Genomic DNA, 26,815 nt, shown 5'->3' on the forward strand with positions numbered 1-26,815 from the left:
AGGATCAATGCACTGATCGAGTTGGAACGCAGGCTTCTGCACAAATTTGGAAGCGAACTGATTTTTTCTTGATGAGTCAGTTGATGAACTATTTTCTTGTCTCTATCTGGGCAGATGACTGCTTGTGAATGTGTCTATTTTCCATTGCTTGAGTTTGGACATTTCGATGGTGAAGTTCTTGACAAGGTGAGTGAGGGTCTCAATATCAGTTGCTTCCTTATCTCTACCCTTCCTCGCTATTGCTTGGGACTTTCTGCTTGCATCCTTGGAGTGTTTCATGGATTTGTCACCCTTGATGGCTTGGATTGCATGCAAGTCTTTTTCAACAACAATAACCTCTTTGCAACTTTCTAAAAGTGTTGGCTTCACAGCTCGCTTGATGAACTGATAAATGGTGATAGGCAGTGCAGACGTGTAATAGTCAACGGTCATGGAGTCATGAGGTTTAGTGTCTACTGCAAATTTGTTCAAAATACGCATAAACCTCTGATTGAAGTCTTTCACTTTCTCTTTTCCCTCCATCATGAGGCTCCCCAATTATTTGAGAAACATGGTTGGGGTCTTGTCATCAACAAACTTTTCAAGGAACATATGTTTGAAAGAACCACAGTTCTGTATGGAGTTGGGCGAAAGATTGTGATAGCAAACAACTCTATGGCTGTCCAAGGTAGATGGGAATAGCATATGTGCTACGTCATCATAACGTACCTCAAGGGTCTACAGCTGTAGGTAGAAGTTGTCTAAGTGGTCTTCCACCTTCACTATGTTGTCAGGGCTGAACTTGATGTTCATTCTCTACGCTTGCTTCAGCATCTTGTATAGAACAGTCAGGAGAGCCAATGGTCCTTGGGTCATCCATTCAATATTTGGGTCAGCCATCTCCTCATCTTCTTCATCTTCTTCCTCTCCTTCGGAGTTTGATGGTTCGAGATCTGAGTCTATCGATTCGTCTCCACCTCCACCTCCTCTACTACCTTCCCCTCTGCCTCCTATACTGGAGTTCCATCCTAATATCACAAGAGTGCCTTGTTCATCTTCAAGGAATATTGGAGGTTCCTATCCATATTCAATAGCTTCCTATACACCTTCAAGCGTGGCAAGGATTGCCTCTTCCACCAATGATACAACAACTCCTGTGGGAGTGGCTTTTGGCTTCCTAGATGTGTGTGGAAGATGTTGTACACCTGGGATTAGTCCAACCATTTTCGCGAAATAGCAAGTGATGGAACGGATGAAGCGAAGGTGTTGATATGAAATCTCGTGTTCAATTCTAGGAGGTGAGGAGTAACCAACTATAGAGTCACGTGAGAGGGAGTGCGACTTACTGCCTTGACTAGATGATTGATGAGTAAGTGTGAGGGGAATTTCATCCATGTACAACACATTGCCATCCTTCTAGCACCAGAAATATTGATGGTGCTAGACCCGCCAACATTCAGTGGATCACCCCGGTATGAAATCCCAACTAGAGCTCACACCATTTGGTGTGGGAATCCCATCCGGTATGATGGCCCAGTTTCCATTGTCTTAAGGATTTGACTCAACTCTTGCTTTCTAGCACAGGAGAGTGGTTTGCATTGTCTTCAAGAAGTGAGATTCACATGCTTGGTGAGTGTAAGTGTCACTTGTGTCAATGGTTCTTTCACTGTCGAGGGAGAGGGTGAGAGTGAGTTCTAGGTCATTTGGGAGCAGTCCCAACACTTCTAGGAACACACAACACAACAGGACATGCACAGCTTCTAGCAGAGTAGTCCACACAGATGCAGTAGTCAAAACATACAAGGTAACATAACATGTACAACACTCACGGATCAGTTTGAATTAGTGCAATGGTTGTTACAGAAAGCTTCATGTGGAAGGTCGTTTTGATGTCCAGGAGAGCAATCTACACTGGCGAGACAATGTTAACAACATATACAACACATTTCTATTAATATATTATGCATTACAACAAATGAAATAGTTTAGATGTATAACACATGTTAAAGAAACATGCATTACAAGTGTTAAATATCAGTCTTACAACAGATGCAATACATGTGTGAAAATGTGCTAGCCTATTAACAGGCTTCTAATTTAAGTGAAAGTTCCAAGACACATCGTTACATCATACATCAGTAACCATAAGTGTAGGGAATTGGATCCACTACTTACTCCTCAATGAAAATATTACAGACTCTCTTGGCTATGGGGGAGGAGATGAGGTGAGAAGTCCTTTACATGTACAAATGAGGGGGTATTTATAGCCAAGGGTGAAATTGACCCTTGTGGCTGTTCAACTAACCTCATGACTATTTGACTTCCATGACTTTTCGACTTACATGACTCTTTTTTCAACAAGTGGGTCTTTGGACTTCCACGTTACATCACATTGATTGACAACAATCCCATAGTGGAGATGTGGGCGACATGACTCATGACATGACTCGACATGACTTGACATGACAATGTTGGTACATTCATACTACTGTTACAATGCATGTCAAGCTACAGTGTTGTTAGGTGATGCATGTCTTCATGGTGTATTAGAGCTTCACCTCTACATGGTGAAGTGTGCGGAGTCTTCGATGGTCCTTGGTTCGTTTGATGAAGCTTTAGCGTGTTGTTCCTTGCTTTCATGGTGGAAGGCTTCACATGATCATCTATTCGTGAATGTGCATATTCGTCATGTTCGTCCTCTTCGTATGCTTCGTTCATTCATCCATTGGTGAACCTGTCCTTCTACATGTGTTCCCTTCGTTCATCCCATTCGTCGTCTTTCCATGTTTATTGGTGTACCTGTACCTATAGTCACTCATGAAGAGATGACATCAAATCCAAAACCCCCTTGTTTAAAATTGCACATGATCATTTTGTATGTAAGTGAGTGGGAGGGGCACAAAGTTGTGAGAAGGAATGATGTCTCTAGAGACTGCTGATGAAAATTGTGCAAGGGTCAGTAAGTGATGGAGATGGGCAATCTGAGTCGACAGTGGTTGTCTGCGAGGTCTGGCTCGGCTGGGACGCAAAAATATGCAAATTTCAGGAGGGATAGTTCTGGTTGCTAGAAGGCAAGATAGACATGCTCAGTGTATTTCTTGGAACAAATGGATAGTAGTGTTGCACAACTAGATTTGTGCAATTTTCTAGAGGAACAGGCTATACTACAATAAGGGTAAGTAGGCAGAGATTGTGCAGTTTTTTGGGGGAACTTCCTGGGAGACTGACAGCCAAAACTGCACAATTCCCAAAGGGAACTACTAGTTGGCTGCTAGGGTCACTTGTAGCCAAAACTACACAATTCCCTAATGGAAATTCCAGTTGGCTACTGGGGTCACTGGAAGCCAAAATTGTGTAATTCTCTAGGGAACTGCTAGTTGGCTGCTAGCGACATTGGCAACAGAAACTGTGCAATTCCTAGAGGGAACTGGTAGTTTGTTGCTAGGGGATGCTAGCAAGGGAGAATGCACTTAGGCCCATAGGCCGGCCTACTGATCATCTGTACACAATTTATGAAATGAGATGACTAATGGGTAGTGGAAGTCCTGCACATGAACACTATGCAATTTCTGAGATGAACAGTCGGTCCACTGTCAGGATGACTGACTAGGAAAACTGCATAATTTTTTGAGGGAGAGAGGGATGGATGTGCACTTGGTGTCTTTCTGGCCTACCTACGCAATTTCCTTAGCCAACTGAGCAAGTAAGGTCAGTGGCCTCTGTGCAAATTTTGAGGGGAGTCAGTCCTGGGGTGACTATTGGGTCTGGCTGTCCGAGTGGCCAACATGAGGGTTGATTGAAATGCTTGTGGGCAATGCAACTTGAAAAGACTAGTTTGGTGCTTCTACATTGTTCTGGTTGACAGTCGATCGAGGCAAAAGCGGGGTGATGGTCTGGGTGTGAGAGGAGAGTTTGGTCATCAAAACTTCAGCAAAAATGACTAAGTGTGTGAATGATTGAAAGACGCATAGGTTATCATACGAACACACACTCACATTCACTCGACGACGTAATGAACCAAACCCTCCAGACACGAATGCTCAACATGACTGACCGATGGTGCAAGTGACAAGCGCGACACTCGCGATTGACCGTTCATTGATCAAGATGATGCTTTCACGATAGTGAGTGTGGCTCTGTGTGTGAGTGTGACAGATGATTTCATAGCGAACACAACAAGCACATATGAAGTGAAGACTTAGAACATGGTCGCAAGCATGACTTAGACACTAGCATGCAAAAACTTGAATGAAAAAATCAATCAAGGTGGATGCAAAAACTCACACGATCTCACAGAGTGAACCCGAGTGTGTGCAATCATCAAGTGAAACTCTCAAGGGAGGCTTCGAAATTGGTGCAGGTCAAAATTTTGGAGGGTGGTTGTGGCCGCTACAACAAGTGGGAAACATCCATAAAGCATGGGGAAACTTTTTTCTAAGCACAAAAGCATCTAAAAATTGGAAAAGCCCATTTTTCTATGAGGAAACATTATTCACCCAAAAGCTTTTGCCTAAATTGAACTAATGAGGAATTTGGGAAGTCTTCATAGCCTTCACTTTCCTATATATTGGAGGCTTTCCCATTGAGAAAAGGATGGGAAACCTTGTACTATCACACTATTGAGATCTATCTCAAGAGGGAGATTTTTATAGCTAGGAGTTGGGGGAGGTGATGCTGCAACTTCATCTGATGGTTGTAGCTTTACTCTAACTCCTTTATCAATATAGATTGGTTTTTATTCCTTCCATATGTTGTTATTCATTGTTTACTTATTCTATTTAATTAATGAATGCATTGGATTTTGGTTTATATTTATTTATTCAATAATATTTGTATGTTTCTGATAATATCAATTATCAAGATATTATGTTGTGAAGGTTTCTTTGTTTTGTCTCTTATATGTAGGACCAAGCTTTCGAGCTAGCTAGGAGCGCTTCCCGGATACACTAAAAACTCCAATAAGACTTGCATGTGAGGACTCATAGGAATTCCTTATCTTTTTCTTAGTCTATACTGTACATCTTGATCTACTGAGAATCATCAGCCTTAGAACAACCATTCTCTTAATTATACTATCCTAGGTTTTCAGGATAAACTAAGAAGGTTTTATGTTCATCTAACCCTCTATTAAATCCTACAACAAAATGATATTTAGAAACTGTAATATATTTCACTATGTAATTGAAACTAGTAAAATGAACCCATAAAGGGGGTCATAAATGCAACTAAAATTAAAACTCTAAACAAGAATCCAAAAGTGGATGTAACCATGGATGCAAAATTGGGAGTAGAATTGGATGTTAAACTAGCCATCAAAAGAAGATGCAAACAATGACACAAAAATGGTTTTCAAGTAGAATTAGAAAAGGGTGCAACACTAGACACAAAGAAGGGAAAAAAATAGGGCATACAAAAGGATACCAAATTGGACACAAATAAGGATGCAAAAATGGAAACCAAAATGAAGATGCAAAGAATGGTGTAAAATTAGGATGCAAAATTGGGTGCAAAAAGGATGTAATGAAATACACAAAACAAGATGAAAAATGGGACTAAAAAAGGGTGAAACCAAGGATGCCAAAAATGATGCATAACTAGATGAAAATTTAAACTAAAATCTAGATGCAAAATGAGATGCAATTGTGGCGAACATAATGTCATAGAAAAAAGGATGCAAATTTGGATGTGAAAAAGGATGCAAAAGTAGATACCAAAAACGATGCAAAATTAGACATAAAAATGATGCAAAACTAGGCATAAAAATGGCTCAAATTTGGATGCAAATTGAGATGAAAAATGAGGTGCAACAAATGATTCAACACTTTGTGCAAAAAAAATGCAAAAGTAGATGAAAACGATGGCTCAAAATTGAACGTAACATTAGACACAAAATGGAATGCAAATTTGGATGCAACACATGGTTCAACATAGGATGAAAATTTAGATGCTCAAAAGGATGCAAAATTGAATGCAAGAAATGGTGTTAAAAATGATGTTAAATTGGATGCAACAAATCATGCAAAATTAGATGCAAAATATGGTGCAAAATAGGATGATAAAAAGGGAGAGAAATAAAACACAAAATTGGATGCAAAAAATGGTGCAAAAGTTGGCACTAAATTAGATTGAACATATGGTGCCAAATTGGATGCAAAAAAGGGTGTAAAAAATGGCAGAAAAACTAGTGCATAAATGGATGTAAAAAGAAGTACAAAATTAGAAGTAGAAAATGGCATAAGGCTAGATGCAAAAATTAGCACAAACTGGATGCAAAAAAAGGCACTAAATCATATGCAAAATATGGTGTAAAACTCGATGCAAATTACAACACAAAACTAGAAGCAAAGAATGGCACAAAATAGAAAGAAAAAAATGATCCAAAATAGATGCAAAAAATGGCACAAAAATAAAAGCAAAACCTATTGTAAAACCAAATGCAAATCTTGGTGCAAAATATGATGTAAAATTTGGTGTAAAAAAAAAGTAAAATTTGGCGCAACAAAGGACGCTTTAAACATTGTACAATAGAGATTTAGTGCCATGGTAATCATCCCAATTGAGAAAAAAATGCACTAAAATATTTTGCTAAATCTGGCGCAAATTGCCTGTTTTGTTGTAGTGAGAGGTGCACATCAATCTGACCATAGACAAAATTTGACTCCCTTCTTGCATGTGGAGCTCTGTGGTATAGTGTTTTCAGGAAGAGGGTTGTGTGTCCTATTTAGGAGGAGAGAACCTTTGTGCAAAAAAATAGCTTTGTGAGGAAGAGTTGAGCTGAGTGCCTCCTAGTGAATGATCACACAAGGAGATGAGGTAGGAGTGTGAGATAGCATGAGGATTTGTAGTGCTACTAGAGCACTAGCTGGTATAACTACATCAAGTAAGAGAGTTGTTGGAGCGCCGGGTATTTGTAAGTGCCATTGGAGCACGTCATATTGGTAGGTGATGTTCATGGCTAGTTGCACCACATTAATTCATCTACTATAGATCAAGAAGCCACTGTCCCCTAATTGATTTTGCATCTTCAATGGGATTGCTATTAGAGATTATCCCTTTAACAGTGATGGAGTCCAATTCATCTTGCATTGGAGGATGGGTTGAGTTAGATTCTTCTTACTCTCATCTTCTCAAAGATGCTGAATTTGAGGACAACAATGAAAGTAATGGTGTACAAGTGACTGGTAATAACAATGAGAGAAAGAAACCATATGGAAACGTTAGAAGGCCTTATTAGAAGTGGCGACAAAATCAACGATCACATTTTGAAGGTTAGCACTAGTGGACATGTTAAAAATGCCTTATCTGGCTTCTATCAAAGGCTTCGGGTTAGAGGTTTGTGCCTGCTGAGAACAATAGGAACTGTGACTAATGTGACTATCTGGTGGGCTAGTTCAGCATCAAACTTTCCTGCCACTTTTTCAATAAAATGCGGTAATGAAATTGGGAAAAGGAATTCAGCATGAAAGTCATTGGCTTTGGATTAGTAATGCCAATGAGACTTGGAATATAATAAATAATTTACAACACCAATAAATTCGTTGCAAGTCATAAGATTATTTTTTATCTTATGTGTAATTAAATGATCGTGTGGAACAAGCTAGTGTTTAGCGATGCAACATTAATTGCTAGCTGAGATAGAAATTTGGTTGTTTATAGTTTCTTGTTTGTAAGTATCATTGCTTGTGCATGTTTCTTGTTTTACCATAATTTTTATGGTGAAAGTATCTTGGAATTAAAATCAATATAGCTATTGAGATTAGTCACCTTAATATGAAGTTACTCTTTTTAGAATTGGCTACTCTAACAAATGACGGGAAAGTATCAATATCTAAGATTACTCTCAATAATGTGGGTGAATAGTTTCATGGCATATCAAAGATCTCTTTGAAATTTTGTTCAAGGATAGCAGGTGACAGGTTATGGTAGCAGAGATGTTGAATAGGTATGGAAAAAAAAGCTAAAATTTTGTGTGGAAGAATAAAGCAGACTCAATATTATGTGGTAATGTGAGTCACACATGTATTAGTAAGAAAGTGTGATGTTTTGTATTTTTCTTTAGAAAGTATGTACTTGGTAACTCCATGAGTTGGAGTGTGTAATGTAAGCAAAATGAGGCATGTGTACCCCCATAAAGTTTTCGGTAATCTTAAAACCACTTTGGATGTGGAGGTTTGTGGTAAGATGGAAACCACTTTGTAGGGTAGGTTTGTGGTAAGCGAGAAAACACATGTGAGAGTGAAGTGGATAGGGATTCCTGTGGGCATGGTTTAGGGTAAGACGATAAAACCTAGAGCATGGTTATAGCTAATCCGAGAAAACCCAGGGTGATAATGATGTAGCGAACTTACAGGTATAGGTACAACTATACAGCTATAATGGCTGAATGAACCATGTACACAAAGGACATCCTAGTAGATTAGAGATTGTAGCAGTTGGTACCCATGCATTATGGTAGATGGTTGTTGCTTTATATGGACGTCGATATTTTGATGATGTCTACATGAAAAAGGTACAAGGTGTAAATGCCAAATTGAACCATATGTAGATCTTGTTGATTGAGATCGAGACAAGTAGTCGTTAAGGGGGCGACTTGGAAAAATATAATTCCTACTTGTCCTTGTTGTGATTCATTCTATGTTCGGGAATCTTTTTCTAGTATTTCGGAGTTTGTTGAGGTTTAGTTTGTTGAGATATTCTCTCCAACTAGTTAGCTTCCTAGATTGGTGTGTGGTTGAGATATTCACTCAACTAAGAGATTGTATGTCCAAGATAGACTAGCTATATCGAGACACAGTGTTATGCATTGATATTGTATAATTATTTTCATGTGAATACAATTTTGAGTGTATTTAGAAAATATTTGTGAGGATACTTCTTTCTTAATATTGAGCTTTGCTGAAAGTCTTGATGGGAAAAGTTCATTGTATAATGTTAAGATTTTATTTGAAGATTTTATTTGAGTGTGATTTTTCTTTTGAATCTTGTATAAAGATTGAATGTTTTTATTCTTAATTTGGAAAAAATAATTATGAATCACTATGATGACGTTATTGGAAACAGATTTCTGAATATAAAAATAAATTTTAAATTTTAAAAAATCTTAAAACACTTAATTTATATAGGTTTAATAATTTAAATTTAATATTCCAACAATTTTTAACTTACTTTTAAGTAAAATTTAGCCAAAAACAAATGTAGTTTAAAAGAAATTAAAATTAAAAATATCAAATATTTAAACAATATTATCATAACCTAGCACAACCATATTAAAAAATGCGATTGATATATGTCGATAGGCGTATATCAATCACATGCACAACCACATTCTTAAATGGTTGAAAAATATTGATAGCCATTAATGATATAGATTTAATATTTATATTAATATCAATATTGATAAATATATAATAATAAAAATAATATCATAGAATAATTTTTATATTACAAACTATTAATTTATAAGAATACTAATAAATTTAATTAGTAATTATTATTAATGCCAAGGGCTTAAGAAACCTAAGGGATCTGTATTATAAACCCTAGAGATTAAAACCTAGGGATTAATAATAATAATAATAATAAACCCAAAATATTAATATTATAAACCTAAGGATTGATATTATAATTAGTTAATAATAATAATAATAATAATAATAATAATAATAGTAATAATAATAATAATGATATTTAATAAAAATAATATTAATATTAATTAATTAATAATAATAAGAATAAGAATAAGAATAAGAAACCCAAGACATCAATATTATGAACATTGGGGATTAATATTAGAAACCAAAGGAATTAATATTAGAAATAGATGGAGAATTGGAAAGGTCTCTTAAATCCAAATTTATTAATATTATTAATAAGGCCATGGGATTAATAATATAAACCCAAGGTTTTAATTAAAAAGGAGATTATGATTATAAACCCTTGATATTAATATTATAAACCAAAGGCTTTTATAAACCCTAGCAATTATATTTTTTATAAATGGATCAATAATATAAACTAAAGAGGCTGCTACTATAAACACAAGAGATTATTCATATTCAAAATGAAATGGATTAAAAACCCAAGGGATTAATAAAAACCAAGGGATAAATAAACCCAAGGGATTAATAAACCCAAGAAACTATTTATATTAAAAACCCAAGGGATTGATATTATAAACCTTAGGCATTATTAACAAAAGCGATCCATAAACCCAAGGGACTAAAATTATAATACCTAGGGAGTATAAACCTAAGGGATCAATATTTTGAACCTAAGGGTTTAACAAAAAAATGGATTAATATTATAAACCCAAGTGATTCATGAACATAACAAATTATTAATAATATAAACCCAAGGGATTAGTAAACCCAACAGATTAATATTATAAATGCCAGGGATTCGAAACATAAGGGATTACTATTCTAAACCTCGTATTATAAACCCAAGGGATTAATATTATAAACCTTAGGGATAATGAACCCAAATAATTAATAAACACAAGAGATTAATGTTATAAACCCAAGGGATTAATAAACACAAGGCATCAATATTATAAACCCTAGGTATGAAAAAACCCAAGGGATTGATGTTTTAAGCCCAAGGGATTAATAAAACCTAGGCTTTAATATTATAAACCCAAAGGATTTATAAACAAAGGGATTATAAACCAAAGTGACTATATTGTTTAGAAAGGGATCAATATTATAAACCTGAGGGATTTATGAACCCAAGGGATTATAAACTCAATTGATTATATTGTTTGTAAATGAATCAATATTATAAACCCGATGGATTGATATTATAAACCGAGGTGACTATATTTCTCATAAAGGGATCAATATTATAAACTGAAGGCATTAATAAGCCCAAAGGATGAGTGTTATAAACCCAAGGGATTATCCATATAAAAAACCAAAAGGACTCAAAATCCAAGGGATTAATATTAGAAACCAAAGATATTAATAAACCTAAGGGATTGATATTACAAACCCAAGGTATTAATAAAGCCAATGAATTATTAATATTATAAACCCAAGGGATTAATATTATAAACCCTTGGAATTAAAAACACAAGGGATTAATAAACCCAATGGATTAATATTATAAAGCCTGAGAATTAAAAATCCAAGGGATTATTATGATAAACCCAAGGAATTAACAAAACCAAGGGAGTAATATTATAAACCCAAGTGATTAATGTGCCGAATAAATTATTAATATTATAAACCCAAGAGATTAATAAACCTAATGGATTAATACTATAAATCCAACATATTAATATTATAAACTCTAAGTATTTAAAACCAAAGGGATTAATATTATAAACCCAAGGGATTAATATTATAAAGCATAGCGATTATAAACCTGAGGGACTAATAGTATAAACCCAGGGACTTAATAAATCGAAGTGATTAATATTATAAACCCAAGGTATTAATAAACCCTAATTTTGTAATGTTCAGAGGCGACATTGTATAAATTGTAATGCACTGTAACATTGTGACGATTAGTATTAGATTAATTGTCATCTTGTGACATGGTTTCTCACAATGTGACATTGGATTTATTTTTGTACTGTTCAAACGTTAAAATACAAATCCCTATTATAGTGTCGTAATGTGACTTTGAAAAAATTACAATGTAATATAAGGTTCCAACAATGATTATCATATTACTTGTCACATTGCAACAATGCTTATGACTACATTGGATAGATTTATGCACCTTTCAAATGTCACAACATTAAATCCTAACATTATTGTAAACTCAAGGGATTAATATTATAAACCCAAGGAATTAATAAACCCAAGATATCAATAACCCAAATTCTGTAACATTGAGAGGAGACATTGAATAAACTGCAATGTAATGTATCATTGCAAAAATTAGTATCAAATTAATTGTCATCTTGTGGCAAAGCTTGTCACAATGTCACACTGGATTGATTTATTTACCATGAAAATGTCACAATACGAAGCCCTAATGTAGTGTCGCAATGTGACATTAAAAAAATTGCAATATAATGTAAGGTTCCAACAATGATTGTCATATTACTTGTCACATTGTGACAATGTTAGTCACAATGCGACATTGGATAGATTTATGCACCATTCAAACATCACAACATTAAACCCTAATGTTATTATAAACCCAAGGGATTAATATTATAAACCCTAGGGAATAAAAACCAAAGTGATTAATATTATTAACCCTAGGAATTATAAATCCAAAGGATTAATATTATAAACCCAAGGGATTAATAAACCCTATTTTTGTAATTTTTAGAGCCAACATTGAATAAATTACATTGTGATGTAACATTGAAATAATGAGTATTAGATTAATTGTTATCTTGAGAGAATGTTTGTCACAATGTGACATTAGATTGATTTTTGTACCATGCAAACGTCACAATATGAAACCATTTTGTAGTGTCGCAATGTGACATTGAAAAATTGCAATGTAATGTAAGTTTCCAACAATGATTGTCATATTGCTTGTCAAATTGCGACAATGTTTGTCATAATGCGACGTTGGATAGATTTCTTCACCATTCAAATGTCACAACATTAAACCCTAATGTTATTTTAAACCCAAGGGATTAGTAAACCTAAGGGATTAATATTATAAACCCTAGGTATTAAAAACCCAAGGGATTAATAAGCCCTACTTTTGTAATGTTGAGAGAGGACATTAAATAAATTGTAATGTAATGTAATATTGGGACAATGAGTATCAAATTATTGTAATCTTGCGAAAATGTTCATCACAATCCAATGTTGGATTGATTTTCATAGCATGCAAACATCATAATACAAAGCCCTATTATAGTGTCATAATGCGGTGTTGAGAAAATTGCAATCTAATGTAAGGTTCCAACAATGATTTTCATATTTTTTGTCACATTGTGACAATTTTTGTCACAATTCAACATTGGATAGATTTATGCACGATTCAAATGTCACGACATTAAACGCTAATGTTATTAGAAACCTAAGGGATTAATATTATAAACCCTGGGGATTAAAAAATCAAGGGATTACTATTATAAACCCTAGGGATTATAAATCAAAGGGATTAATATTATAAATCCAAGGAATTAATAAACCCAAGGGATTAGTAAACCCTAATTTTGAAATGTTGAGAGGCAACATTGAATAAATTGCAAGGTAATGTAACATTGTGACAATGAGTATTATATTGATTGTCATCTTGCAACAATGTTTGTCACAATGCGAGGTCGAATTAATAAACACAAGGGATTAGTAAACCTTAATTTTGAAATGTTGAGAGGAGACATTGAATAAATTGCAAGGTAATGTAACATTGTGACAATTGGTATTATATTGATTGTCATCTTTCAACAATGTTCGTCACAATGCGAGGTTGAATTAATTTTCTACCATGGAAAAATCAAAATACAAAGCTCTATTATAGTGTCCTAGTGTGTCGTTGAAATATTTGCAATGTAATGTAAGGTTCCAACAATTATTGTCATATTTCTTTTCACATTGCAACAATGTCTGTCACAATGGAACGTTGCATACATTTTTTCACCATTCAAATGTCACAACATCAAACCCTAATAATATAAAACAAATATTATAAATGCTAACATTAAACCTAATAATATAACCATAATATTAAACCCAATATTACAAATTCTAAGATTTAAACTAACATTATAAACTCTAATATTCAACCCGAATATTCCAATGCGGCAATGCAATCCAAGGAATTTCATATTGGGTTTCATAAACCCAATATGAAACCCAATACTAAAATCCTTTACTTTAAAACATAATTTTGTAATGTTGAGAGGGGAAATTGAATAAATTGTAATGTGATGTAACATCACAACAATGAGTATCAAATTGATTGTTATCTTGCGATAATATTTGTCACAATGTTTCACCATGACAATCATGTTAACTATTATTGACTATGATGCCCATGTTGACTATAGTTGACCATGTCATCAAAATTCAACCATATTTAACATGCTTTAATGTATAAATATTATAAAACCTAAAATAGTCAACCATGTTTTCTTTTATTGCTTGTCACATTGTGATAATCTTTGTCATAATGCGATGTTGGATATATTTTTGTACCATGCAAACATCACAATACAAATCCCTATTATAATGTCACAATGTGACATTGAAATATTTTCAATGTAATGTAAGGTTCCAACAATGATTGTCATATTACTTGTCACATTGCGACAATGTTTGTCACAATGTGACATTGCATACATTTTTGTACCATTCAAATGTCACAACATCAAATGCTCATGTTATTCCATATATTATAAAATCTAACAATATAAAACTAATATTATAAACCCTAACATTAAACCCATTATTATAACCATAATATTAAACCCAATATTACAAACCCTAAAATTTAAACCAACAGTAGAAACCTAACATTCTAATGCACAAATGTCACCTAATGAATTTCATATCAAGTTTCATAAGCCTAATATGAAACCCAATACTAAAACCATAATTTTGTAATGTTGAGAGGGGAAATTGAATAAATTATGATGCAATGCAACATTGCAACAATGAGTATCATATTGATTGTTATCTTGCAATAATTTTTGTCACAATGGCTCACCATGGTTGTCATGTTGACTATTAAGTATGGGGGATTTACGCAGTGCATTATATTAGATATCATTTTTGGGATTCAACTGCGTTAAGTAAGTCATTCAAACGTATGACCATTTCCATGAGAGGTAGTCGTAACTGACTAATTTCTCATGATTTTTGAATAGTTCACTTAGCACTCATTGCATCGGGTGATGCTCACAGGGGTGAAGAAGTGGGATTGAAACTAATGAAATGTGGAGAACGAATCACATAGCATCAATCATCACTTCCGGGGCTTGCACCCAGTAACCAGGACTTCCCAGGAGGTCACCCATCCCAGAACTCCTCTGGCTCAAGCGCGCTTAACTGTGGAGTTTTTCCCCACAATCAAGCCCACTTAGCTTGCTACCCCATTTGCAAAACCTTAGCAAGTATTGTGCCTCATGAACCATTCAAGTAGAGATCCCTTGACTCTTTTTGAATTTAAGTATGGGGGATTTACGCAGTGCATTATATTAGATATCATTTTTGGGATTCAACTGCGTTAAGTAAGTCATTCAAACGTATGACCATTTCCATGAGAGGTAGTCGTAACTGACTAATTTCTCATGATTTTTGAATAGTTCACTTAGCACTCATTGCATCGGGTGATGCTCACAGGGGTGAAGAAGTGGGATTGAAACTAATGAAATGTGGAGAACGAATCACATAGCATCAATCATCACTTCCGGGGCTTGCACCCGGTAACCAGGACTTCCCAGGAGGTCACCCATCCCAGAACTCCTCTGGCTCAAGCGCGCTTAACTGTGGAGTTTTTCCAAAAATGATATCTAATATAATGCACTGCGTAAATCCCCCATACTTAAATTCAAAAAGAGTCAAGGGATCTCTACTTGAATGGTTCATGAGGCACAATACTTGCTAAGGTTTTGCAAATGGGGTAGCAAGCTAAGTGGGCATGATTGTGGGGAAAAACTCCATGCAAACATCACAATACAAAACACTATTATAGTTTTGCAAAGTGTCGTTGAAATATTTGTAATGTAAGGTAAGGTTCCAACAATTATTGTCATATTTCCTTTCACATTGTGACAATGTTTGTCACAGGGCAATGTTGCATACATTTCTGCAACATTCAAATCTCACAACATCAAACCCTAATTTTATACCACATATTATAAATCCTAATAATATAAATAAAATATCATAAACGCTAACATTAAACCCAATATTATAACCATAATATTAAACCTAATATTACAAACCCTAATATTTAAACTAGCATTATAGACCCTAATATTCAACCCGAATATTCCAATGTGGCAATGCAATCCAAAGAATTTCATATTGGGTTTCATAAACCAAATATGAAACCCAATACCGAAAGCCTTGATTTTAAACCATAATTTTGTAATGTTGAGAGGGGAAATTAAATAAATCGTAATGTAATGTAACATTGCGACAATGAGTATGAGATTGATTGTTGTCTTGTGATAATCTTTGTTACAATGGTTCACCATGATAATCATGTTAGCTATTGTTGGCTATGATGTCCATGTTGACTATAGTTTACCATGTCAACAAAATTCAACCATATTTAACATACGTTAGTGTATAAATATTATAAACCCTAAAATAGTCAACCACATTTTCATTTATTGCTTGTCACATTGCGACAATGTTTGTCATAAAGTGATGTTGGATAGGTTTCTTCACCAATCAAATGGCTTCATTTGGATTGATTTTTGTACCGTGCAAACATCACAATACAAATCCCTATTATATTTTCATAATGTGGAGTTGAGATATTTTTAATGTAATGTAAGGTTCCAACAATGATTGTCATATTGCTTGTTATATTGTGACAATATTTGTCAGAATGCGACATTGCATACATTTCTGCACTATTCAAACATCACAACATCAACACTAATGTTATACCATATATTGTAACCCTAACAATATAAAACAAATATTATAAACCCTAACATTAAACCAAATATCAAAACCATAATATTAAACCCAATATTACAAGCCCTAATATTTAAACCAACATTAGAAATCCTAATATGGTAATCCATAAATGGAACCCAAAGAATTTCATATTGGGTTTCATAAACCTAATATGAAACGCAAAACTAAAAGTCATGATTTTAAACCCTAATTTTGTAATGTTGAAAGGGGAAATTAAATAAATCGTGATGTAATGTAACATCGTGAAAATGAGTATCAGATTGAATATTATATTGCGATAGTGTTTGTCACAGTGGCTCACCATGGTTTTCATATTAACCATTATTGACTATAATTCCCATGTCAACAAAATTCAACAATATTTAACATGCGTTAATGTATAAATATTATTTGTTGAAATATTTTCGGAGAAACCACATTAGAGATAATTCATAAATGTGTTTCAAACCATCCAGTGTGATTCATCGTCAAGACAAGATGGAGAATCAGATCATGGCACTATATTAAATAGAGAAACAAATGTAGAGAACCCTAATATTTTTAATTGTTATATTCAACAGCTAGTTTTGAAAAAATATTCTAGGATATTAAAATTGAGAGTCAAATTTTGAAAAAAATCAAATATTTAGATGAAATCTAAGTTAAAATAAATAGCACTAAAATTAAACTAATAAAATAATATTTTGCTATATATAATCAAATATTTAGATTCAAGAATTAAATTATTTGAAATAAAATGCTATTTGTAATAATATAAAATAAAATAAATATAAAAATAATAAATTCAAGTCAAAATTAAAAATAAAATAAAAATAAAAATAAACCAATAATAATAAAATTCTTTGAATAATAAAAAAGAAAGCCTAAAAATTAAAATTAAAATCAAATAAAATTTTAGTCTATGTATTAAAGAAAAAAAAATAAAGTTATTGAGCAATATATATTATTTAATTTATTTATTAATTAATTATTATTATATTCATTCAAAAAATTAATAATAATAATAATAATAATAATATAGGAAGAAAAGGTAGGAACCCAATCATCACTAATCTTCGATCCATCATCCATGTTTAGATTGCAAGGTTTCTTATCAATCTCAATGGCATCCCTAAACTTTTGATGAAACAACTGATCAACCCTTGTAATGGCCCGAGCCTCTTCAATGCAGATATGATGTTTCATCTTTTTTGCATGCTTTGTGAAAGCTGAGGAGCAAGTCCTCCCATGTTTTATGTCAGCTGCGTGCTCATGGAACCTTTGATTTATTGAACAACCAATTTCACCAATTTAGGGGTTCCCGTAAGAACATGGAATTTCGTAAACACCTTTCATCTTCTTAGGATCAACCAAGTCTTTTACAGATGTTATGGAGGTTTTAATGGTTTTGATGGGCGTAAAGGTAGAGTGAACCTTATGCTTTCTCAAGATCCTATAAATCTTATCAATCGTCCCTCGGATAAAAGGAAGATGGACACTTGAAATTCGATCTTTGGGTTCTTTCTTAATTGAAGGACCTTTTCTAGCCTCAACGAAAGATTTGAGCCCTTGGCACCTAATGTATCCATTATTATTGAACACATTAAGAAGATGGGCCTTTTCATCAAAAAGGTGGTTTTCATCATAAACTCTTATAGTCAACCACATTTTATTTTATTTCTTGTCACATTGTGACAATGTTTGTCATAATACGACATTGGATACATTTATAGACCATTCAAATGGAACAACATTAAATCATAATGTTATTATAGAGCTGATGGATCAATAAACCCAAGGGATTAAAAACCCATGGGATTAATATTATAAACCCTAGGGATTATAACCCCAAGAGATTAATATTATAAACTCAAGGAATTAATAAACACAAGGGATTAATATTATAAACCCAAGGGATTAATAAAACCTAATTTTTAATGTTGAGAGGCGACATTAAATAAATTTTGATGTAATGTAAAGTAATGTGTTATTGTAATGGACTTTTGGATTTTTTATTTTTTATTTTACTATTTTATTTCATGTGAGAAGAATATTTTGTCATATAAAGCTTTCCGTGAGTATGATTTTATTAGACAAAAATTATATAATTATACAAAAATTAAAAATTAAACACCTTTATAAATGGAATTTGTAAATTAAATTATTAACTATACATTTTTATCAATCAATACAATTTGTCTAAAAAAGTAACCAACCCACAATCATTTTTATTTAAGTTGTCAATCATTTTTATTTAAATTGTCTAATATACATGACTTGAATGTTGATTAAACTTCAATATATTTAAATAAATTGTAAATCATAAAAATATATATTTAGAATTTACAATTAATTTAAATTTAATTAATAAAAAGAGGAAAGTCGTTAATTTTTAAACTACCTCTTGTGCTTTGGATTGCCTTGAGGTCCTTTGGGATAGAATAATGCCTTCATCCCTTCTCCTTCTTGTCCTTCTTGGACTGAGCTATCAATAGTTTTCCCTTCACCCCTACAAACTCAAACAATGGTAAGTCTGCAAACAAGTGTAGAACTCACAATAATAGCTAATCATGGTGTTGATTAGAAAAAGGGCACCCAAAAATAATTTATTATATTCTTTTAATCGTAACTATAGGCAAGCTAGCACCTACTAGCTTTCCTTCTAGCATGAGCATAAGCACATTTCCAAAAGACATTACATTGTGACTAAATAAAAACAACCGTAGAAACTAGACCATATTTGCACAACATTTATCTTTTATTGTCAAGTATAGTCTTATCTTGCTTTAGAAACCATAAAAGAAAAATACAATTAAAGAACATTAACTATGGAAATCATTAGATTTTCTTCTAGATCTTCATCTAGCACAAAGACAAACACATAACAACATTGCAAGGTGAAGGAAATAGAGAACGTGATAGAATTACTTCTAGCAGAAACAAGCATATTTCCAATAAGAATGTTGCAAAGCAAAATAATTATTTGCATCCTAGATTGCTTTCTATCACAAACACATGGATATTGCCAACAAAAACATTGTATGGTGAAAGAAATCTAGCACATACTAGAATTATTTTTAGCATGAACACATGCATATTTCCAAGAATAACATTGCAAACCAAAAGAAATATAGCACAAGCTATATTTCCTTCTAGCACAAACACAAGCACATTGGCAAGGTAATGGAAATCTAACACATGTTAGACTCCATTCTATCCCATAAAAGAAGATTACCAACAACAACATTGCATTGTAAAGTAAATCTAGTGCATGCTAAATTTCCTTATAGCACAAACACAAACACATTGTCAATAAAAAAAATTCAATAATAATATTTCATGAGACATCTCCATGCTTTCAAAAATTTCCCTTTCTTTTTAGAGACAATGAGGTTTTAGATCATGCCTACATAGGTAGTTGTTACAATATAAAAAATGTTAAACCCTCAAATTACTAGAAGGACCTTCATATGGAATATGTGGTCTAAGAATGGGATATGGTACAAACATAAGCATGTTGCCAACAACAACATTGCATTGTGAAAAAAAAACATTATATATTACCGTCTATCACAAACACAAGCAAATTACCAATAAAAACATTGCAAGGTGAAATAAATATATCGTATGTTAAATTTCATTTTAGCATAAAAACAAACACATAACAACATTGTAGGGTGAAATAAATCTAGCATGTGTTAGAATTACGTTTAGCAAAAATACAAACATGTTTCCAACGACAATATTGCAAAGAAAATTAAATGTAGGAATGCTAGATTTATTTCTAGTACAGACACAAACACATTGCCAATAACAACATTAGAAGGGAAATAAATTTAAGCATAAGAAAAAAAGAAAAACTGATATCCACATTGGTAGGTGAAAGAAATCTAAGATGTGCTATATTTACTTCTAGCACAAACACAAATATGTTTCAACAATGATATTACAACAAGGTAAAAGAAAATATAGAATATGATATGTTTCCTTCTAGAACAAACATAAGTAAAAAAAATTATTGTATAGCTAAAGAAACCTAATACATGTTGGCTTTACTTCTAGCACAAACAAACGCATATTACCAATAACATCATTGTAAGGAAAAAGGAATCTAGCACCCACAAGATTTTCCTCTAGCACAAAACAAAAACACATTGCGAATAAGAACATTGTAAGGTGAAAGAAATATAATGTGTGTTATATTTCATTCTATCATAAACACAAGCACATAACAACATTGCAAGGTGTCAGAAATCTAGTATGTGTTAGATTTACTTCTATCACAAACACAAATATTCAACAACATTGCAAGAAAAAAAGAAATCTAGTGCATGCTAAATTTCCTTCTAGCATAGATAGAAACACTTTGAAAAATAAAAACAATGCAAGGCATTTGATTTCCTTCTAGCACAAATAACTGTATTGTCAAAAATAATATTGCATTGTGAAAAAAATATAACATGTATTATATTTCCTTCTAGTACAAATTCACAAACATATTTCCAACAACAACATTACCAAACAAAACAAATCTAACACAAGCTAGATTTCCTCGTATCAAAAACATAGGAACGTTGCAAATACCAACATTACAAGGTGAAAGAAAAATAATGCATAGTATATTTCCTTCTAATGCAAACATAATCACATAACAACATTGTAGGGTTGGAAAAATTTAGTTTGTGTTATGTTTACTTCTAAAACAAACATAAATATTTCAAATGACAACATTACAGGACAAAACAAATCTAGCACAAGCTAGATTTCCATTTAGCCCAAACAGAAACATGTTATCAATAAAAAAATTCCAAGGTAAAAGAAAATCTAACATGTGTTAGGTTTCCTGTTAGTGCAACCACAAACACATAGCAACATTGTAGAGTGAGAAATCTAGCAAGTGCTAGATTTATGTCTACCACAAATACAAGTGCGTTGCCAACAACAACATTGTAGTGTATAATAAATCTACCTTGTGGTAAAAAAATTTCTAACACAAACACAAGCACATTCAATTTGAAAGAAATCTAATGCATTTTATATTTCCTTCTAGCAAAAACACAAGCACATAACAACATTGTAGGACTAAAGAAGTCTAGTGCATGCTAGATTCATTTCTATCACAAACACAAGTAAGTTGCAAGCTGAAGGAAACGAAACACATGGTGGATTCCTTCTAGCACAAGAAACCATATTTCAAAAAACATTGCATTGTGAAATAAATCTAGTGCATGCAAAATTTCCTTCTGGCCCAAAGATAAGCACATCACCAATAACAACATTGCAAGGTGAAAAAATTTTATGTGTTTTATATTTCCTTCTAGTATAAACACAAGCAAACACAAACATTGTAAGGTGAAATAATTCTAGTGTGTGCTATATTTACTTCTCGCACAAAAACAACCATGTTGCCAAAAACAACATTACACACCAAGGAAACCTAGTGCATGCTAGATTTCTTTCTAACACAAACACAAGCACATTACATGATGAAAGAAATATAACCCATGCTAGATTTCCTTCTAGCACAAACACGAGAACATAACAAAATTGTAGGGTTAAAGAAATATAACACACACTAAATTTACTTCTAACACAAACTAAAACATATTGCCAATAACAATATTGCAATAAAAGAAATCTAGCATGTGTTAAATTTCCTTCTAACACAATCACATGCAAAATTCCAATAACAACATTGCAAGGTCAAATAATTCAATCATATTTCCTTCTAGCACAAACAATCAAATTTCCAACCACAACCTTGCATTGTGAAAGAAATCTAGCGCATGCTAAATTTCCTTATAACTCAAACACAAGCACATAAAAACAATATAAGGTGAAAAAAATCTAACGTGTTATATTTACTTTTAGCAAAAACCCAAGCCTATTACCGACAACAACATTATCAAGCAAAATAAATCTAACAGATGCTAGATTTCATTCTATCATACACAAGTGTATTTCTAATAACAACATTGTAAGATGAAAGAAATCTAACTAATGTTAGATTTCCTTTAGCAAAAATAAGCACATAACAACTTTAACCCTTAGTAGCTCCCACACACATACTTTTATTTGCATGTCTGTTTTTTGACACATAGCACCCCTCAAGTCATTTCATGGACTTTTTTGAGAAGCCAATGCACTTTTATCATAATGATTAAGTTATATGAAACCCACTTTGTATGCACATGGGGCCTTAACCTCCCATACTATTTTCATCTTATTTGGTCTGTAATGCTAATGTGTTTATTGGTGTGCATGAAATATCATATTTGCAACACCAAACTTTTTAGCCTCAAAACAGATAGAAGCATATGCACACCGATACTCTGGTCCCAAAACATATACACATACATACACATGGACATGATAACCTCACTAGACTAATCTTTGCATGTACATGTTATTTACAATTTAGGGGTTGGAGTTGGGGTGCTAGAAAAATCATCCAACATAGACAAAATTTTAGAACCTAAAACACAATAGAGGATGTGCTCCACAGTTTGAACAAGGTAGTTATATTTATCTAAATCTTTATTGATATTTTTGAAATCAATGAAAATCTCGATTTCTCCATTCTTATTCCTAACAGGGACCATATTGGATATTAATAGGGAATGATGAATGATAAAAAATAGTTTTTCCTCTTATATTCATTTTCATTTGTTATTATATTGTTGAATACATATCTAAGAATGTTTGTTGAATAGAATTATATACTTCTTGAATGACATCACATCCTGAATGATTTTAGTGTCATGGGTCTTAGAATCAGTGTAATTCTAGGAGAGAAAAGTCTTTATAATTCCTAGAGGAAATAAAAAAATGTAGCCCTCTCAATAGGCACGTATCCAATACCTAGATTGATATTTTGTGGGTATTATTTGTTATAGAGATTCCAATCACATATTTAATAAACAAATTCTCACTCTTTGGTTTTGCATCTAGAGGCAATGTATTAATTTGATCACGATGTCAATTTCCATCAATGGTTGATCCCCTAAAAGTATCTCCCTATGTGAGGAATTCTAAAATAGGGGCATCATCATCAAAAAAAATCTAGTTTGTAATATTGTTTGGTATAGAAGGTCTGGAAAATTTTTCATTAGAAAACATGTCCGTAGAAAAGTTTCCCAATGGTATAAAGATAGGAGTTGTGTTTGAAAGTAAATTTGCATTTTAATTTTGACTTCAATGTACATAATTAATATTGAATGTTTGAAAATTAGAAATAATAAACCATGCCTCATCTCTATAATTCTTAAGGTGATTAAAATACAATGAATTGAATTTCCTAAATGTTTGATAACTAATTGTAAATCCTTATCAGTTGGAGTTATTTAACATCCAAATCTATCACTTTTTTAAGACATTGTATCAAAGCCTCATACTTAGTGACATTATTTGTGCATGGGAAATAGAAGTGACAAGACATCAAATATTTGTATCCTTTAAGATCTCTAAGAGTGCATCTAGACCTTGCTCATGAAATCAACTTAGAGCCATCCAAAAATAAAAACCATACATTTCAATTTACATCTAAATTTACTAATTTTGAAAATAACTTTGTACATGTTCTTACATAATTATGCCGATAAGCATTCTCTTTGTTGGCTTGGGGTGGGAAAACACTGTTCACCCTTGGCCAATGGGAAAGCTTAAATTTCGCCCTTCTAACCAACAAAATCTTCCCATTTCTTTGTCCCTCTAACCAATGGAAATTTTTCATTTGTCCAAATTGCTACCAGCTTGTTTTCTCTTACCTATGTGTTTCTACAACTATTTATGGCACCCTTTGCCCTGTTTTGACACCTTCTACTCCTCTCTAGAAACTTGTACCCCTCTCCTTCACACTACACAGGCTATCACCGTCCACCATACCATACCTTTGGCATTGAATTATTGCACTGAGCATAGGGTATTAGTTGTAGGTGCCACAAAAAACAATGGAAAATGGATTGTAACCTAACTCTTATCTAAAGGATTCAATATCAGGGCTGGTGTCTGCGATGTAGACAATACCAAGAATAGGGTGTTGCTTAACTGAGTGAAGAAATGGGCAATGTTGAAGTTTCCATCTTTGCAATGGGGTTCTGCTCTTTTTTGGATTTTCTATCTCCTTTTTTGTGCATGTTACAGTTTACAACTCTATCCTGTTTACAAATTTTACCTAACGAAGCATGGATGTGTAAGAAATGTACAACATTGAAATACCTAAGTTCCTCTTTTCCCCATTGATTACCTCTGTGTTCATTATTGTAGACCTCTAACGCAAGTGCCAAGCATAAGGTTAAGATTATTTTCATCATAAGCCTTGGATTCCCAATTTCCCATTACTCTTTTTCATAATTGCAATTGATAGGTTTAGTAATCTCAGTTTTTGGGTATCTGGGTCCTCAACAAACTATTGATTTATTGTGTGAAAAGGAAGTGGGTTTAATCAAGCACGTCTTCTGAAGGTTAGAATTTGGGAGGGTTTTCATCAGATTTGGGCACCTATAGTTGTTTGGCATGCTAGGGAAAATTGCCCCGTTCTTTTCCTTGAGGGCCCAAATACCTCTTTTGTGATACATTTTTTATTGTTTGGCATCCTCGGGGAAACTTCCCCAGTTCTTTTCCTTGAGGGCCCAAATACCCCTTTTGTGATACCTTTTCAATCTAGAAAAATGACCTACTCCCCTTATCAGTTCTTTGTTTCTTGAAACCCTCTAATATCAGCTACATAAGACTTAGAGGCTTACTATGAAATGCTACAATTTTAGTACTAGTGTTTGGGATTTGAAAAACGTTTGGTGCACCCAGTTTGGTAATAAAAACATGTGTAGAAAGTAGTTATTTTTCTCTATACTCCAAGTTTGGTCCCTTGGATCCTAATATAACATGCGTTGAATTTTTAGGAGAAAACGACCTAGCATCCAAAGAAAAAAGAAGACCAAAGAGTCTTAGATGTTGAAGCCCTAAAGGCCTTATAATTTATTCATGAGATGAAGCAATATTTGGCTGCGAGGTTTAGTTTGAGATTAGGAATGAAGCCACATGGTGCAAGTTCCTAGGCAGTGTGAATAAAATATATGCCACTACTAAATTTTCAGCATATAGACAGGTAAATATACAAATAATGCAAATCTAAATTGTGTCATAGCTTTCCTTCCTGCTGTGAGTCAATTGCATTAAAATATGCCTTGGTTTCAGCAAATAAATGACACCTTTTCAAGTGCATGTAGCATAAACAGCTGGCTATAGAATTTCCAAGCCTTTCTAGTGTAAAAGTGATGGTTATGTTGTGAACTTAGAATACCTGTGTAAACAAAGATAGAAACCCAAATATATAGCCCTAACGCCAACATACAAGTACAGACATGAATACTATTATGTAGATGCAAACCAATTATTTTAAGCATTTTGTAACATAGTTTTCATTCAAACACATAAAAACTTCATAATTATAATTTTTGAGTCATAATTAAGAGAGGATTGTGATTTCCAGGGATTAAGAAAAATCCACAAATGATTACTTTGAATCTATAGTCATCATCAAAAGAATAAACCTAAGTTTGTTGTGTATGCACAAGAAAATTCATTTTGAAATTTCATAAAAATTTAAGTCTCTCATCCAGCTAATTAGGGCCAATTTGTACTGGTTAGGTACTAGTCTGGTCAGCAGGTTGCTTCAATACCATGCCCAACCCAATGGGGTAATTTGACAAGTTCTAATTCAGACAGGACCTACATATCAAAAATCATTCAAACAATTACATTGCTTTCTGATGTTGAATAATATGACCCTAGTGCCTGTTTCTACTTAGACAAACCACTAGAACACTGGCATGATAAAGATAGAATAAACACCTAGGGTAGTCTATAAAAAATTCTCCAGATCTAAAGCAAATTAGTACCACTTTTCATTGTCTGAGACTGAGAAAGGGAAGAAAAAACACAAACTAAAATTTCAAATTGTAAACAATGAAAAAACATGGAAAGTTTTAATTCTACTGTCATTTCAGTGATCAATAAACAACCTCCTCCAGTATCTTAAGAAGACCCTTAAGTTTGTCTAAGACTTGTTAGTGATTGTCCTACCATATCTCTCAATGTGGTTCTCAAAGGTATAGAGTGAAATATTGATATGGAAATATGCATGGGTAATGAAATTTCTCGAAATAAAAATGCACATTCAGCACCCAAAAGCATCAAAACCCACAATGGCAAGCTCACATATAGGGCAAATATTTCCTTGTATGTCTAGAACAAAGCATGTTGTACAATATGGATAGGATACA

This window comes from Pinus tabuliformis, chromosome Q, assembly GCF_031772625.1.
Source record: "Pinus tabuliformis cultivar Carrire ecotype Pingquan chromosome Q, CPIR1, whole genome shotgun sequence".
Taxonomy (NCBI): domain Eukaryota; kingdom Viridiplantae; phylum Streptophyta; class Pinopsida; order Pinales; family Pinaceae; genus Pinus; species Pinus tabuliformis.